This window comes from Onychomys torridus, chromosome 8 (genome assembly GCF_903995425.1).
Source record: "Onychomys torridus chromosome 8, mOncTor1.1, whole genome shotgun sequence".
Classification (NCBI taxonomy): Eukaryota; Metazoa; Chordata; class Mammalia; order Rodentia; family Cricetidae; genus Onychomys; species Onychomys torridus.
In genome coordinates, this window is record NC_050450.1 from 86,559,380 (window position 1) to 86,572,528 (window position 13,149).

The following is a 13,149-nucleotide window of genomic DNA, read 5'->3' on the forward strand; positions in this document are numbered from 1 at the left end:
AGTACCTGTGTTCATCGTTGCACCCTCCGCTGACGACCGCCCACTTTAAATAAAAGTTCCCGGATTTTAGTGGGCGGGGAGCCACGCCTCTAATCTGCTATCTACTTTTAACACAGCATTCACGGGAAAGGGTGTATTCGGGAGCAAACTAGTGTATTTTTCTGTCTTCTATCTCCACCGTCTCTTTGTTTCAAGCGGGCCCCTTCTGTCACTAGCCCTCTTGGATCCCAGTTTCCAAAAGTTCTGGGCTCTCCACTTCTGTTTCTTGTGCCATCACCCTGATTAAAGGCACTGCTGTTAAAGTAGCTGCAGAACTTCTTAATAGGTGTCCTTGTCCCTACTTTGGTCCTCTCCAGTAGACATTTCTGTCCTAGTTAATTTCCTGTTACTGCGATAAAGACCATGACCAAAAGCAACTTGGGAAGGAAAGGGATTATTTGTCTCACAGCCCATCATTGAGGGAAGCCAGGGCAGGAACCTGGAGGTAAGAACTGAAGTGGAGGCCACGAAGGAGTGCTGTTTTCTAGCTTGCATAGTCCCTTGTAGCACTCAGTACCACTTGCCCAGGGTTGGCACCGCCCACAGTGGCATGGGCCCTTCCATATCAATTATTAATCAAGAGAGTGTCCCCCAAAGGCTGCCTACAGGCCAATCTGATGGAGGCATTTATTTTCTCAACTGGGGTTCCCTTTTCCCAGATGACCCTACTTGTGTCAAGCTGACCAAGACAAAACAAACAGACAACTCAAAAAAACTAATCACAGCTCCATTTTCTAAAATTCAAATTTGACCTCTATCACTTTCTTAAAATGCTCTACTAACTTCTCAACCCTGCATGACCTGACCTGCTGGTCTCTACCCCATTGCTCCAATCAACTCCAAAGGTCTGTGTCTCCAGAGCCTCCTGCTCTTGTCTGGTTTATATCATGTCATTGGTCCTTTTGCTTGCTTGTTTTTCTGTTATCAATTAAAGGCCACCTTTTGAGGATGATTGTTGACATGGGCAAGATAATATGTTTTTCCTGTAAGGCATGGAGACCTTTCCTGTCCTGTTCACCTTTGATACTAAAGTGAACGTTGGCTTCAATGTGAGACACTTCAAGAACATTTTCCTTGTTTTTTTTGTTTTGTTTTGTTTTGTTTTGTATGAGACAGGGTTTCTCTGTATAGCTTTGGAGCCTTTCCTGGAACTCACTCTGTAGCCCAGGCTGGCCTCGAACTCATAGAGATCTACCTGCCTCTGCCTCCTGAGTGCTGGGGTTAAAGGCATGCACCTCCACTGCCAGGCCCCCTTTTCCTTTTTTTAAGTGAATGAACAACTTAAAACTGTCTGGCCAAAAAACAAAAACAAAACAAAAATCTGTCTGGATGGGCCAGCCAAGTGGCTGGCTCAGTGAGTAAAGGAATTTGATTCACAATCTTGGTAACCTGGGTTGGATCCTCAGAACTTACATAAAGGTGGGAGTAGAGAACCAGCTCCACAAAGTTGTCCTCACACACACACACACACACACACACACACACACACTATGCACACACATGCACAACAATAATAAAAAATTTCTCAGGGACTGGAGAGATGGCTCAAAAGTTAACAATGAGTATTACTCTTGCCGAGGACCAGGGCTCAGTTCCCAGCATCCACATGTGGCAGCTCACACCACTTGTAACTCTAGCTCCAGAGGATCTGATGACCTTTTCTGGCCTCGGCACTGCACTTATATGCACATACTCTGAATCAGACACTTGGGAGTTGGAGGCTTGCTTTTGTGACCCCCGTCGCTCTGCCCAACCAACAGCATCCAGATCTCACTGCAGTGTTGAAGTCATGTGACTGAAGACCCCCATCCCCATCCTTTTCATTCATGGTCTTTTTCCCTCTGTACCCTGGAAAGGGACTGGGGTTGGAGGGTAGGATTTAAAGGTTATGAAAGTGAAATGTGAAATTCACAAGAAGTATCATGGGATTACCTTCATTCATCCAGCAAGCAGCTCAGGAGTGCATCATTCACCCCATATTTTCTATGAATAACATTTCTTCCATTTAAATATAACATAGTGTCCTTGAAGTTGACCATCCAGTTTGGTAGGGATAAGGAAATTATTACTTTTGTGGAGATGAGGTCTTTTATGTATAGCTCAGGGTGGCCTCCAAATTGGAATCTTCCTGCCTCTGACTCCTAAATGCTGGGAGTATAGGCTTGTGCCACCTCAGTTCACTCTGGGAACTGAAATAGAAAGGAAGCCAGGGTTGGTCACACACACCTGAAATCCCAGCACTCAAAGAGCAGAGGCAGGTGGATCTCTTTGAGTTGCAGGCCAGCCAGGGTTAGTTGGGGAGACCTTGTCTCAAAACAAACAACTTTTTAGTTTCCATTTATTTATTTTTTCCTGTTCTGGGATTAGAATATAGAGTTTGCAGCTCATGTGGTAGCACACACCTACAGTTCCAGCACCAGGGAATGGGGATATAGGAGGTTTTGTAAGAAGTTCAATGCCTGCCTTAACTACATAGGTCAGGGCTAGCCTGGGCTAAATGAGACTTTTGTTTTTAATGAACTTAAAGTCTACTAGGCAGTCATTGTACTAATGAACTACATTTCTTGCTTCCTAGGTTCCTGTTCTATACAAGACATTAAAATGTGGGAAATTCCACATTAAGTATATAATTTATAAATAATATAGTTGAGTTGCTCTTAATAACTGAAATATTGCTATATTTATATTCATTTAATAAAATATTATCATTTAGTACCTGCAGTGGTCCATGCCTATAATTCTAGCACTTGGGAGGTGGAGACAGGAGGATCATAAGTTGAGGGCAAGCCTGGGTTATATAAGACCCCGTCTCAAAAAACAAAGACAAGGGGCTGGAGAGATAGCTCAGAGGTTATGAGGACTCACAGTTGATTCCCAGAACCTGCAAGTAAAGCTAGAAATGAAGATTTAAAAAACAAAAAACAAAAACAGGGCCAGCAAGATGATTGAGTGGGTGAGGGTTCTTGCCACCAAACCTGATGGATGGCTTGAGTTCCATCCCTGGAGTCTACTTGGAGGAAAGTAAGAATCAACTCCACAAGTTGTCCTCTGGCCTCTACACAGGTGCCCTCACCACACACGCAGAATGCTGTGGAATGTTAGCTTAAGATGTGTTACATTCGTTTATGCTGTGGAATATTTGTTTAATGATGGAAAGATGTGTTGCATTCTTTTATGTTGCATTTGTTTAACTCTGTGAAGCTGTGTTACTCTGCCTGTCTAAAACATCTGATGGTCTAATAAAGAACTGAACGGCCAATAGCTAGGCCAAGAAAGGATAGGCAGGGCTGGCAGGCAGAGAGAATAAATAGGAAGAGAAATCTAGGGAAGAGGGAGGAGCGAGAAAAGAAGGAGAGGAGGACGCCAAGGGGCGGGCTACCCAGCCACATAGCCAGCCATGGAAACGAGGAAAGAAAGATATACAGAATAAAGAAAGGTAAAAAGCCCAGAGGCAAAACATAGTTAAAGAGAAATGGGATAAATTAAGTAAGAAAAGCTGGATAGAAACAAGCCAAGCTAAGGCTGGGCATTCATGAGTAAGAATAAGTCTCCATGTATTTATTTGGGAGCTGGATGGCAGGGCCCCAAAGAGGAAAAAACAAAACAAAACACTACAGCCAAATAAATAAATACTTGTAAAAAAAAATTAAAGAGAAAAAAACCAAAACAAATAAAATTTACGTTCATATTTTGGAGCTCAGTGAACATTTTTGCAGGACCCTAAACACCTATGCCTATGTGCCTGGTGGGAAAAAACAATTCCAGTGGGGACTTCTGATCTTTATCCACTTGGCAGGCTGTTGTTTGGACTGAGTACCTCATAAGGCTCTGAGAAACCAGAGCAGGGCAACATGGAGTCTCTTGTGCTAAATGCTGCATAACACCAAACCGAGTATTTAGAGAAGCAGACAGAGGTGGACCAGCTGCTACTACAACAGAGGGTCCTGGTCTGTTTGAGTCATCGTACTAAAGAATTCTCTGTCTGCTTTGAGCCTCATGTAAAGGAAGCAGAAGTGGGCAGGGAGTGTAGGTGAGTCAAAGGGCTCTTGCTTGGCGTGCCCCAGGCGCTGGGGTCAACCCTAGGACTAGGTCTAAGGAGAAGTGACTTAATACGTATTTTCTCTTGTTGTATTTCCTGGTGCCCACTTTCTGGTCAGTGTTTCCCGCTTTGTTCTATTTCTCTGTTTCCACTGTGTTCTGCTACTACAGGTATGAGGCTGCATTCTAGTTATGGAATGGGGGCAGTCTATGAATCACGAAGGAAAGCACGTTAGATCTGAGTGGCTTTGTTGTTATTTTGTCTTGGAGGTGCACATGCTATGGTATGTTGAGATCAAAGGACAATGTGTGGGACTTCCCTCCTTCAACCAGGTGGGTGCCAGGGGTCAAACTCAGTTGGTCAGTCTTGGCAGTAGGTCCCTTTACCCACTGAGACATCTCTCCCTGGGATTTTTTGTCTGTTGGCAGGGTGTTGTCCATTGGAACATTTTCCCCGGTAAGTCTTACCTGTTGCCCCCTTTCTCAGGTTTTCAGTCTGGAGCCCCTTTTCTTTTTCTTTCTTTCTCCCCCCGCCTCCCCCGGAGCTGAGGATCTACCCCAGGGCCTTGCACTTGCTAGGCAAGCACTCTACCACTGAGCTAAATCCCCACCATTAGCTTACCCTGTTTTCGAACTCACATTTGGTTTGCTGGGTGAGCCACCGGCTGGGAACTCACGGACTCGTTCCTTCAGCTTGAGCTTACTGAGCCCTACCGTGTGGCAGCCATTGCATCAGCGAGAGGAGGGGAGGTGATGGGTGGAAGCGGTTCATTGTGGGGAGCAGAGTAAGCCCCGAGTCAACGTGTAAGGAGTGGACGGAGCCAAGGAAGTTCAGAGTGAACCTGCAGTGTTGGCAAGGCACAACAATGCCTCAGACCCGTGGAAATTGGCAAAGCCTTCCTCCCCAGGAGGCTCAGAAGAATGGCCAAGCTTTCCTCTGGTGTCTGCAAATGATTGAGCAGTGTGTGCAAAAGCTAGCAACTGTGGCTTCCCTCCTCAGAGAAGCCTGTGACCTGAGACTGCTCCCTACCTAGGCCCTCTGGGGAGACTAAGTCCTCCTTCTCCAGTGCATAATAGACACATGGAGCTTCTTGGGGTTTGTGTAGTTCATGCCCACCACCAGAGCAAGCACAGCTCACCTGATCCCAGCTTTTCTGTAAGTGTGTCTGTGTGTCTGTCCTTTCTTCATCCCTCATCACCCTAGTCAGGTTTCCAGCACTCACTCAAGGTCTTATGTTCAATCCCCAGCACTTCCCTTTGCCCTCAGAAAGAACTGTTCTGAGTCCAGGGAGAAGAAAGACAGCTGTACAGTGTAGAGAGGGCTCCAGGCTGGATTCTTAGAGCAAACACTGGGAGACAGTCCACAGTACGGGCGCTTTATGGTGCACAAGGAACAGCGGGTTGAGCAAGGCACGGTGTTTGCGGTCAGAGAAGGGGGACAAGTAAACAAACGTCAAACTAAACACTAAGGTAACTTTGCTGCTGGGTTAATGGTATGCTGTGCAACTGCTCTGTAGAATAATTTGACTGGAGTGCACACATACCCTCTAACCAAGCCTTTCCATTCATGTATACCCGTCCAAGTGTAACGTGGTATAAGGTTAGGCGTGCTGGTGCACACCTTTAATCCCAGGACTCCGGAGGGAGGCAGAGGCAGGCAGACCTCTGTAAGTTCAAGACCAGCCTGGTCTACATTAGCAGGTTCCAGACCATCTGGCCAGAGCTACATAGTGAGATCTTGTCTCAAAAGGAAAGAAAAAAAAAAAAAAAAAAAAGGAAGAACCGAATATCTGTCAATAGACAATGAATTCCGTCAATTGAAGTGATCTCTAAAATGGAATGTGAACTAGAGATTCATAGCAATGGACAATAGGTGTTGTGTACTGACATACAAAAAATCTCCACAGAAGTTTCGTTAAGTGAAAAATGCAAAATGCACACACACACACACACACACACACACACACACACACACCTGTGTATAGAAGAAGAGCACCTATTATGGTTGTTATTTTAACAAGTCTATCTGGCCAGGTGTGGTGGGGGTTCAAGGAGGAGGGTAGAAGTATATTCAGATTAAACCTGGTTTACATACAGCCATAGCTACATAGTGAAACTATCTCAAAAAACTAAATTAATTGAGCTGGGTGGTGGTGACACACGCCTTTAATTCCAGCACTCAGGAAGCAGAGGCAGCTGGATCTCTGTGAGCTTGGGGCCAGCCTGGTCTACAGAGCAAGTTCCGGGACAGCCAGGGCTACATAAAGAACTGTCTCAGCTGGGGGTGATGGGGTGATGCACACTTTTAATCCCAGCATTCGGGAGGCAGAGCCAGGCGGATCTCTGTGAGTTTGAGGCCAGCCTAGTCTACAGAGAGAGATCCAGGATAGGCACCAAAACTACACAGAGAAACCCTGTTTCGAAAAATCAAAACAAAACAAAACAGAAAACAAAACCAAAAAAAGAAAAAAAGAAAAAAAGGAACCCTGTCTCAAAACAAAAACAGTTCTGTCTTTGGCAGCACATATACTAAAATTGGAAGGATACAGAGAAGACTAGCTCGGCCCCTGCTCAGGGATGACACACAGATTCGTGACGCATTCCATGTTTCCACAGGGGGCAGATGCCGGCTATGACGGCTGTGTGCTTTGGATCTGGATTTACTGCTCCCTTCTTTTTGAAAATTATTTATTTTACGTGCATTGGTGTTTTGCCTGCATGTCTATGTGAGGGTGTCAGATCTTAGAGTTACAGATGGTTGTGAGCTGCCATGTGGGTGCTGGGAATTGAACCCGGGTCCTCTGGAAGAGCAGTCAGTGCTCTTAACTGCTAAGCCACCTCTCCAGCCCCTGCTGCTCCCTTCTTTATAATAAGGCACCAACTACTTAAAAAAAATGAGGATATTTAATTCATCCCTGTATCAGATAGAAGATTGTCTAAGAGATCTGAATTGGATTAAACTCTTACTTCCTTTTCTCCTCCCCCACCCCAACCAGGACTGAACAACTTTCAATTTCTCTTTACCTTGGCACCTTTTCCTTGTCTATCATCAGCTGGCCTGAACCCTTATCCTTGCTCCTCTGGGCTGTTTTTACCAGCCTCCTGCCTCCTACAATCCTTTTTCTTTTGCTACAAAACCAAATAGTTGTTCTTAAGCAGAAATCAGATCATGGGTTCACCCGTTGCCTAAAGCCCTCACCAGACCCACAAGACCCCAAAGGCCGACCTCTGGTTGTCTTTGCCTCAATCCCCCCAGCTGCCTGTCTCCTAGGCAGCCTGATTGCTTTGCTGAGATGCTAAACTTGCTCTCTTGCCTTGAGGCCTTTGTACTCACTGCTCCTCAGTCTAGAACTATCTGCCCCCTAGGAGTTGGTTAGACAGGTTTTCACCCACCCCCCCCAACAAGGTGTTCTCTACCAGATTCCAAAGTAGGCATCTCTACCTGCCCAGCCCCTACCCTCCCAGCTAGGTCTCTATTACATTATCTAATTATTTTCTACCCAACATTCACCCATACAGGAAAATGTGATTTACATTTTGTTTTTTCTGTTTTAACTTAAGACTGAGCCCAGTGACTCTGGAGCCTGTGGCAGGGCGATCACACATTCAAGGCATGCCTGGATTATAGAGTGCATTCAAGGCTGTCCTAGGTGAATTTGTGAGATTCTGTCTCAAAATACAAGTAGAAAGAGAGTGGGGATATAGCTCAATGGTAGAGTCTTTGACTACCATGTGTGAGGCCCTGGGTTTGATCCTCAGAACTGAAGGAATGGGAAGAATGAATGAATGTAAAGGGTAAAGATAAAGAACCCAATCGAGGTGGGTTCAGACAGCAATCTGAAACTAGAACACCAAAGCAGGACTTCACGATTGCCATATGCTCTGGAAACTTCCCAGCTCTCGATTTCCAAAGCCAGAGGCAGAGTCCTCATTGACACCCCGTGTTCTGTACTCTAGTGGCTGGGGAGGTGAAGTTAGGGCCTCAAAGGACTAAGTGGTAGGTGGAGTAGGGGACACACACACCCCAGCTCCTGAAACAAGGACTCCTGGACCCGAGAGAGATGCCTCAGTGGAGCTCCCTGCAGACAGACACGGGCTTTTTTTGTTGTTTTTTTTTTTTGTTGTTGTTGTTGTTTTTTCGAGACAGGGTTTCTCTGTGTAGTTTTGCTTCTTTCTTGGAACTCACTCTGTAGCCCAGGCTGGCCTCGAACTCACAGAGATCCACCTGACTGCCTCCCGAGTGCTGGGATTACAAGCATGCGCCGCCCCTGCCGCCGCCACCACCACCAGGCAAAGAAACTTTTTTTTTTTTTTTCTGGAGCTGAGGACCAAACCCAGGGCCTTGCACTTGCTAGGCAAGCGCTCTACCACTGAGCTAAATCCTCCAAACATGGGCATCTTCATACCAAATCCTAAAATACCGTTGAGAACCAGGCATGGCTGCAGTTGCCAGCTACCTGGAGATAGTAGTGTGGCCTGAGTCTGCTGGGGGTTCAAGACCAGATTGGGTGACATATCAAAATCTTATCTCCACAGCCACAGAAACAGGAAGGTTCTGGAAGATTCTGTGCAAGTCCCTCATACTTCAGATGTGAAGTAAAACCTCATTCAAGATCACAAGCTAAATGGCTGAGGAAGGACTCTAGATGAGTTAAGGATGCATGTACAATAGCCCTTCCCCCAGAGGAGACCAGTGCCCACACAGCCTTGCATACATGGGTCAGGATGGCTGTTCCACATGCTACCTAATATATGCATAAAACTCTGGTGAGCCCTCACACAGAGATTTGGTGTTTTATTTTAGACACGGCCTCACTGTCAGGGGTTCATTTTTGTTCTGAAGCAGCTTTGAAAGATCAGAGGAATTCCTGGACCTTGGGTCTGCATTCCTGAATGTAGCTGAGAGAGGCTAAGGAGGTACTTGCCGACCTGGGGTCAGTTCAGCCGGAAAGTAGGCACTGTCCTTGAGACTGGGGCTAAGTCTAGGCTAAGGATCAGTTTTGGTTAGACTACCCCTATTCAAAAAAGACCATCTTGTTGGGCATAGTGTCACACATGCCTTTGATCCCAGCACTCAACAGACAGATATCTCTGAGTTCAAGACCAGCTTGGTCTACATAGAGAGTTCCAGGACAACCAGAGCTACATAGTGCGACTCTTGTCTTGAAAAAACAAACAAACAAACAAACAAAAGAGCCATCTCTTTTCTTTTTCCTTTGTTCTTCCTAGACAGGGTGTTTCCATGTACTCCTGGCTGTTCTGGGACTCACTCTGTAGATCAGGCTGGCCTTGAACTCACAGAGATCTGTCTGTCTTTGCCTCCCAAGGGCTGGGATTAAAGGCATGTGCCATCATCTCTGGGCTGAAAAAGGCCATCTTTAGGAAGAAATATTTTTTTTATCAGAAGCTTCTGAATTATTCTTCTTTGGACTAGGGAGACCTTGTACCTCTCTGGAGGACTCCTTCCAAGTAACTAGTCCATACAGACACCTCCCTTGAAAGCTGCACCCCAGTCTCAAGGCTCCATAGTAGGCCCTAGATGGTGGCATGGACCTCGGACTGTGGACCAGACTGTCTCCTCCCTTTCTCTGTTTGTTTTCAAGGCTCTGACCTGAGGGCTGGCTAGTGAGGTAGGCAGAAGGGAGGAGCATGAGTTCGCATACACACACACACACTCACACACACACACACACACACACACTCACACACACACACACACACACACACCACATACTCCCTTTGTGCCCCCCAGGCTGGTCAATGATTGACCAACACTTCACAGGCCACTGGTTTCAGACCCTGGCTCAGTGACCCTGAGAGGTCACCTCCAGCATCCAGAGCCCCTCCCTGCCCCTTCGATGTTGGTGACCCCCCCCCCCCCCACACACACACAGAGCTTCTTTTCTGCTGCCCAGGGTCTTCTCAGGTGAATCTCAGGGCACCTTGCTTCTGGGCGGAGTACAGGCCCTCTGTCCTAAGGGCAGGCCTTCCCTGTCTGTCTTTAAAGCTCTCTCACTGGGCTTGTCTCACAAACTCTCAGCCTCCCCAGCCTCCCCCCTTTCTCTTTGTCCTCAGACATCTTTCCTTGGCTTCCCTGCCAGGCCTCGCTAAAGCGACAGTTGAGCAGAGAATCGGCATCGCCCACCCTGCCCCCCTTCCTCTCCGCTGGTCAAACATCCGAGAAGGTTTTTCCTTTCCCTCCGGCTCTCAATGCGCTCTTTCTCTTGGGGAGGCTCAGCCCTCTGGAGCCTCCTCCCCAGGGCGTGAGTTCTGACCCCAGCTCCTCCTCCTCCCTTCTCCCCCAACCCTGGCGTGCTCAGCACCCAGGCCCCGCCCTCCCTGCAGCCCACTAGGGCTGAGCATTGTCTGCAGTGCTGGGGTCTGGGATGCCCAGAACGTGGGCTTGCTTGCAGGAAGGACAGGGAGGGGAGTAGAGATTTTTTTTTACAGATGGAGGGACCTTGGTGGTAGACGAGGAGCCACTTCAGCTCCCCTACAGCAGTCTGGGGAGAGGGATGGTTCATGGGCCCCTTGCTTGAAGATAATATTGATGCCAGTGCTTCTGTGGCTCAGCTATGTGACCTTGGAAAAGTTGCTTTTACCTTTCAGAATCACTGGGTGCCTCATCTGCAAAATGAAGAATAAGGATACACTACCTGGGGTTTCAGGAACTCCCGGGAGGAGGAATGTGGCTGCAGAGTGATTCAGAGTGGGGGTCCAATGACTAAGGCCATCTTCAGCAGCTTTCTCAGCTGCGCTAACCGGAGAACACACACAGAGGGGCAGGCCTGGGCGAGGACACCTTTAGTCTGACCTTAATGATCTTAGCATGCCAGTGTACAGCCACCAGTAACTCTGAGATCCAGGGCAGTATATCATCTCCCAGAAGAGCTGAGGAACACATAAGTTAATCCTGGGCTGGAGGATGGTGCCAGGATAAGGGCTTGGTTTTGCTGAGGCTCAACTATCCCCATTTCCCTAAAATGTCCTGGACAAACTTCTTACTTTTTTTTTTTTTTTTTGACCCTTAATTTTCATAATCCTCAAATAAGGAAAAGTGTCTGTCTGTGTATTTCATTTTGTTATTAACATTTTTGGACTCAAACCACCCAATCCTCTTGCCTCGGCTTCCCAAGCATTGCAATTATAAGTATGAGCCACCCTATCTAGTTGAATATAGGGTGGGTATTTTAGGGCTGCCATGTCACATTATAGGTCAGTATTTCTTGAACATTCCGGACAGCGATCCAAGGATTAAACCATTTGACGTCATCATCTCATCTACATGTACAAACCACATGTGATTCTTACTGTATGTGATGTATGTGTGCATGCATCCTTTCTCCCTCTCCCCTCATCTCCAAGCCCCGGCCCCATTCATGCCAGGCGCATGCCATATCACCAAACCACAGGTCCTGCCGCTGTCTTGTTCTACTTCTTAAAGAAACAAAAACAGGCTGGCATCCCAGCACTCAGGAGGCAGAGGCAGGGGAGTCACTTCAGGTTTGAGGCCAGCTTCCTCTACATATTGAATTCCAGGCTGAGATCGGTCTCAGGCCAAACCAAGCCAAACCAAACCTTTGTCTCTGGCCTGCTGGTCTACTTTGGTAAGGAGGGTAAGTTTCAGGCCCTCGTTTACACTCATGTGCCTTGTTTTGACTAATAACTTCATACCCTTCCTCTTAGAGTACCTCAAATCGATCCCCACAAACATCGAATCTGCCCCAGAACTGCTAAATCTGGAACTGTGTATTGCGCAGTTATTATGTGTTATGCACCACACTGCTGAGTGCTTCTAGAATGTTTTCTCTTAGCCCTTAGCTCAGTATGCTAGATCTTACAGATTTGTAAACCAAGACCCAGAGATGGTTAGTCCCTTGCCCAAGGTCACACAGCTAATGTGTGATCCAATGAAGATCTGAACTCACGTAATCTCAGTCCCAGAGTCCCATGTTCCCGGCCCTAGTGTGGAAGTGCCTACCTGGAACTGTGTTCAGCGATGACACCAGGTTACCAGAGGCCACTGTCCTTCATTTCTCACTCCCAACAGGTGTGTTCTTGACTGGAACATTCCAACTAACATCACCAGATTTAGCAAGTAAAAAGTAATAGTATGTTCAATTTGAGATAAACAACAGGTAATTTGTTAGTGTAAACATGTCTCCTGCAGGGTGTTTCTCGAATTTCCAACAAAGGCATGCCTTTCTTTCCCCTTCCTAACTGTCACCAGGCCTCAGGTCTGGTGTCTAGGTACTTCAGGGGTAAACTGGCGGGTGAAAGGGACAGGGGCAGGGAGACACTGAATGAACTATGGGTGAACTCATAAAGAAACAGGGACGGCGCTGGAGAGACGGCTCAGCAGCAGTTCAGAGCACGAGCAGCTCTCGCAGAGGACTCAAGTTCCGTTCCCAGCACCAACAGGGCGGCACACAACTGCCTGGAACTCCAGCTTCCGGGGATTCCACGCCCTCTTCTGACCTCTGTGGACAACTGCACTTATATGATCCCCTGCGCCCCCGTCCCCCCCCCCGCCCCCGCAAACACACGCGAACATGCATAGTCTGAAATAAAAATAAGCCTTAAAAAAGAAAAAAATTAAAAAGAAAGCAGGGGAAGCTGTTCTCCCAAGGATGAGTGTGTCCCTCGATGTGACTGTCTCCTCCTAGTTCTGTGGAAACCTATCTGAGATCAGGCTGAAGATACCCAAAAGGATCGAATTGACATCCCAGAGCTTCCTGGAAGTCACCAGTTAGGCATAACACATCCTCTTCCCAGACTGTCGTTTTTTTACCTGAGGATGTGTCCGCAGACTCATTATTGGATATTAGGAGTGTGATGGAGTCAGATGCAAACGTCCCAGGAATGTTCACGGTAAAACCCGAGACTGCAAAGAGGGGTAAGCGGATGCTCTGCTTTTAGGAAATGGGTGAGAACTGCAGCAGTCTAGCCAGGCGTCGGGGCGCAGCGCGCGACGCACCCAGGCCTGCGCCCGCCCGGAGGGAGAAAGTGAAGCTGAGAGCAGCCACTCCCAGCCTTGCTGGAATGCAGTTGGAGGGGTGGGGGGGCGAGCCG

General features: G+C 47.4%; 1 non-coding gene across 1 annotated transcript; it reads left to right on the forward strand.

Moving 5' to 3' along the window:
* Positions 1–6,582: 6,582 nt before the first annotated feature.
* Positions 6,583–6,689, forward strand: LOC118590462. Its single transcript, XR_004945764.1, has one exon. It is a non-coding gene; the product is annotated as a U6 spliceosomal RNA (small nuclear RNA).
* Positions 6,690–13,149: the final 6,460 nt, after the last annotated feature.